At 50.8% G+C, this 5,317-nt stretch overlaps 1 long non-coding RNA gene across 1 annotated transcript; it reads left to right on the plus strand.

The window, feature by feature from the left end:
• Positions 1-3,361: 3,361 nt before the first annotated feature.
• Positions 3,362-5,064, plus strand: LOC130272774 (uncharacterized). The gene is made up of 5 exons (XR_008843737.1): positions 3,362-3,471; positions 3,658-3,823; positions 3,913-4,129; positions 4,423-4,703; positions 4,942-5,064. It is a non-coding gene; the product is annotated as an uncharacterized LOC130272774 (long non-coding RNA).
• The last annotated feature ends 253 nt before the right edge of the window (positions 5,065-5,317 follow it).

The raw sequence follows: 5,317 nt of genomic DNA on the forward strand, positions 1-5,317 counted from the left end.
GGCGCGCGCGCGCCAGCTCCCTGAGACTTAAAGGGCCAGTGCACCAATGATTGGTGCCTGGCCCAATTAGCTTAATTGGCTTCCACCTGGTCCCTGACTATATCTAACCTCCTCCCATGCACTTCCTGGCCGGATCTTGTTGCCCTTGTGCCTAGTGAAAGCGTTTTGTGTGTTTAAAGCCTGTGTACCAGAACTTCTGCTATCTCCCCTGACTACGAACCTTGCCGCCTGCCCCCGACCTTCTGCTACGTCCGACTTTGCTTCTGCCTACTCCCTTGTACCTCGCCTATCTTCAGCAGTCAGAGAGGTGACCCGTTGCTAGTGGATACGACCTGGTCACTACCGCCGCAGCAAGACCATCCCGCTTTGCGGCGGGCTCTGGTGAAAACCAGTAGTGGCTTAGAACCGGTCCACTAGCGCGGTCCTCGCCATCCCTCTCTGACACAGAGGATCCACTACCTGCCAGCCGGCATCGTGACAGTAGATCCGACCATGGATCCCGCTGACGTCCCTCTGCCTTACATCTCTGATATCACCACGGTGGTCGCCCAGCAATCCCGACAGATCGCCCATCTAACCCACCAGCTGTCGGAAGTATTCACCATTGTGTCGCAACTTCAGCAGCAATCATCTCCTCCGCCAGCTCCTGCACCCCTTCCGCAGCGAGTGGCCACTCCTAGCCTCCGCCTGTCCTTGCCGGACAAATTTAATGGGGACTCTAAGTTTTGCCGTGGCTTCCTTTCGCAATGTTCTCTGCACTTGGAGATGATGTCGGACCAGTTTCCTACTGAAAGGTCTAAGGTGGCTTTCGTAGTCAGCCTTCTGTCTGGAAAAGCTCTGTCATGGGCCACACCGCTCTGGGACCGCAATGACCCCGTCACTGCCTCTGTACACTCCTTCTTCTCGGAAATTCGAAGTGTCTTTGAGGAACCTGCCCGAGCCTCTTCTGCTGAGACTGCCCTGCTGAACCTGGTCCAGGGTAATTCTTCCGTTGGCGAGTACGCCATACAATTCCGTACTCTTGCTTCTGAACTATCCTGGAATAATGAGGCTCTCTGCGCGACCTTTAAAAAAGGCCTATCCAGCAACATTAAAGATGTTCTGGCCGCACGAGAGACTCCTGCTAACCTGCATGAACTCATTCATCTAGCCACTCGCATTGACATGCGTTTTTCTGAGAGGCATCAAGAACTCCGCCAGGAAAAAGACTTAGATCTCTGGACACCTCTCCCACAGTCTCCACTGCAATCTGCGCCTAGGCCTCCCGCCGAGGAGGCCATGCAAGTGGATCGGTCTCGCCTGACCCTGGAAGAGAGGAATCGCCGTAAGGAAGAGAATCTTTGTCTGTACTGTGCCAGTACTGAATATTTTTTGGTGGATTGCCCAATCCGTCCTCCACGTCTGGGAAACGCACGCTCGCACCCAGCTCTCGTGGGTGTGGCGTCTCTTGATGCTAAGTCGGCTTCTCCACGTCTCACGGTGCCTGTTCGGATTTCTACTTCAGCCAGCTCTCCCCTCTCAGCCGTGGCCTGCCTGGACTCTGGAGCTTCTGGGAATTTTATTCGGGAGTCCTTAGTGAATGAATTCCGCATTCCGGTGACCCGTCTTGCCAAGCCACTCCACATTTCCGCGGTCAACGGAGCCAGGTTGGATTGCACCGTGCGTTACCGCACGGAACCCCTCCTAATGTGCATCGGACCTCATCACGAGGAAATTGTATTTTTTGTCCTTCCTAATTGCACTTCTGAAGTTCTCCTTGGACTACCCTGGCTTCAACACCATTCCCCAACCCTGGATTGGTCCACTGGGGAGATCAAGAGTTGGGGTCCCTCTTGTTCCAAGGACTGCCTTCAACCGGTTCCCAGTACTCCCTGCCGTGATCCTGTGGTTCCTCCTGTATCCGGTCCCCTTAAGGTCATTAAGGACTCTGCCTGCCACAGGAAATGCCTCTCCCCCCCTCCCAGTCCCAACAGGCAAGCCTCTGTGTCCCCTCATGGCCCTCGTCCTGGTGTCACACTGCCCTGTGCCAGGTCTCGCCCTCTGCCCTCTCTCCCCATTCCTACTCCTGCTGTTCTGCCTGCCGTTGAGGAATCCCTCCATCCTTTCCCGGTGTCCTCATCCCAGGGGAGGCAGTTACCGGACAAAGAGAAGGGGAGACCTAAGGGGGGGGGTACTGTTACGCCTAGCGCTCCGGGCCCCCGCTCCTCCCCGGAGTGCTCACGGCGTCTTTCTCCCTGCAGCTCCCCGGTCAGTCCCGCTGACCGGGAGCGCTGCTCTGTCATGGCCGTTGGGGATGCGATTCGCACAGCGGGACGCGCCCGCTCGCGAATCGCATCCCAGGTCACTTACCCGTTCCCGTCCCCTGCTGTCATGTGCTGGCGCGCGCGGCTCCGCTCTCTAGGGCGCGCGCGCGCCAGCTCCCTGAGACTTAAAGGGCCAGTGCACCAATGATTGGTGCCTGGCCCAATTAGCTTAATTGGCTTCCACCTGGTCCCTGACTATATCTAACCTCCTCCCATGCACTTCCTGGCCGGATCTTGTTGCCCTTGTGCCTAGTGAAAGCGTTTTGTGTGTTTAAAGCCTGTGTACCAGAACTTCTGCTATCTCCCCTGACTACGAACCTTGCCGCCTGCCCCCGACCTTCTGCTACGTCCGACTTTGCTTCTGCCTACTCCCTTGTACCTCGCCTATCTTCAGCAGTCAGAGAGGTGACCCGTTGCTAGTGGATACGACCTGGTCACTACCGCCGCAGCAAGACCATCCCGCTTTGCGGCGGGCTCTGGTGAAAACCAGTAGTGGCTTAGAACCGGTCCACTAGCGCGGTCCTCGCCATCCCTCTCTGACACAGAGGATCCACTACCTGCCAGCCGGCATCGTGACACCAACGTAAAGCGATCAATGAGTTACAAAAAATGAAGGATGTCGTCATCAAACCATCAGATAAAGGTGGGAATGTGGTCATTTGGCCCACCCACCTTTATGAAAAAGAAGCTCAGAGACAACTGCGAGATACTGCCTGTTATAAAAAATTAACATTTAATCCAACTATAAAATTTCAGGCTGAACTAAAAGAGATCCTTCTACGTGCTGTCTCCAGAGGAACCATCACACATCAACAGATGGGACAACTTACGATTGAATATCCCACAGTGGCAACATTATACCTCCTGCCCAAGGTGCATAAACACCCGACGTCTCCACCCGGCCGACCAATCGTATCAGGTAGGAATAATTTGTGTGAGCCTATTTGTAAACTTATAGACTCTGTCCTACGAGATATGGTCGAAACATTACCATCATATCTAAAGGACACCACTGATGTCCTCCGCAGGATGCAGGACATACATCTCGAGGATGACATGTTAATTGTTACATGCGACGTTGAATCGCTTTATACATCCATTCGACATACACATGGTATCAATGCAGTAAAACTCTTCTTTAGGATGTCTGATACAGAAGTTGGAGTTGGTGAGTTCATTGTTGAATTATTACAGTTCGCCTTGACCCACAATTTCTTCCTGTTTAAACGCTCCTTTTACTTGCAAACGCAGGGCACAGCAATGGGGGCGGCTTGTGCGCCCTCTTATGCTAATCTGTTTCTAGGCGCTTGGGACGTTCCATCTTCCAGACTGACACTCACCTTTCTGTTAACAGGGTCCAATACTGGGCAAGATTTATAGATGACATCATCTTCATATGGAAAGGCACGGTGGAAGAACTGAATCTATTTATGGAAAATCTTAATAGAAATGATCAGAACATCAAACTTACTTTCAAGTACGGACGGACAAATATGGATTTCCTAGATGTCACATTTAAGGTAGATGATAGTGGGGCCATACAGTCGGATCTATACAGGAAAAGTACGGCTACTAACTCACTTCTTCATGCCAATTCTTCCCATCCTAGGAAACTCATTCAGAGTATCCCTATTGGTCAATTCATACGCATACGTCGCATTTGTTCGACTGATGAGTCGTTTGAGACAAGAGCAAGATAATTAAGTCAAAGATTCCGTGACCGTGGCTATGAAGAACATGCTATCCGGAGAGCCTATTTCAGAGCCAAAGCTGCCAATCGGAACATGCTACTCCAAACTCGACCTAAGAACAACAAAGATGATCAGGTGAGGTTCATCACCACATTCCATACACAATCCAACGAAGTGAGAAATGCATTGGGTAAATACTGGGATCTACTGACGGTAGACCCTATCCTCAAATTGTATATCCAGAAGTATCTATCTGTCACATATAGAAGATCTACGAATCTTCGAGATAATCTGGTACATAGCCACTATACAGGACTCTCTATGACAGTGATACCTTACAACAAGGGCCCACGTTGGGGCTGTAAATCATGTGGCAAATGTGTGGCATGTAAGAATATGGCTGATGATACCCATTTCCTTGACTCTAGTGGCGAACAGAACTTCAGGATTACACACAATATCACATGTAACACTGTCGGAGTTATCTACCACGCAACATGTCCCTGTGGACTTATATAGGTTGGCATGACCACGAGAGAGTTCCGAAGACGTATTAGGGAACATGTTCTTGGCATTGCAGCTGCCAGTAATCAAGAGGATCTATCCAGCCTTACCGTCATCCCCAGACATTTCAAGACACACCATAACAGTGATCCCACAGGATTCAGGTTCAGAGGAATAGATAGGATCTTCATCAGTCCCAGAGGAGGTGAGTGGAGAAAATTGTTGGCACAACGGGAAATCAGATGGATTGTGAAACTCAAAACCATGCAACCTGCCAGACTCAATGATTATATCATTTATGCCCCCTTCATATAACCACCACACGTGTATTCTATATTTTTGGTCTGCTCCCAGTTGTTTATTTCTGGTTTTATTGGGTTTTTAATTATCTTATTTAAATTTTTCTTTCTTTCTCTTTTGTCTCTCATTCCCTTTGTTTCTAGAGTTCCTTGCTGGATGGGCACCATTTCCCACTGGACTATCCATTGTATAATGCACCTTATATCTTCTTGCTGCCAATGTGTTTATTAATTAGCAACCGAGCCATGTATTATTTGTGCCTAGGCGGCATCCACTTTCTGCATTTGCACTTTTTTGTATGTGTATAGATGCATTTATTCTTTATGCACACCTCTATAGATGTTACGCCTAGCGCTCCGGGTCCCCGCTCCTCCCCGGAGCGCTCACGGCGTCTTTCTCCCTGCAGCGCCCCGGTCAGTCCCGCTGACCGGGAGCGCTGCACTGTCTTGGCCGTTGGGGATGCGATTCGCACAGCGGGACGCGCCCGCTCGCGAATCGCATTCCAGGTCACTTACCCGT

Source organism: Hyla sarda, chromosome 5 (genome assembly GCF_029499605.1).
Source record: "Hyla sarda isolate aHylSar1 chromosome 5, aHylSar1.hap1, whole genome shotgun sequence".
In the NCBI taxonomy this organism is placed as follows: domain Eukaryota; kingdom Metazoa; phylum Chordata; class Amphibia; order Anura; family Hylidae; genus Hyla; species Hyla sarda.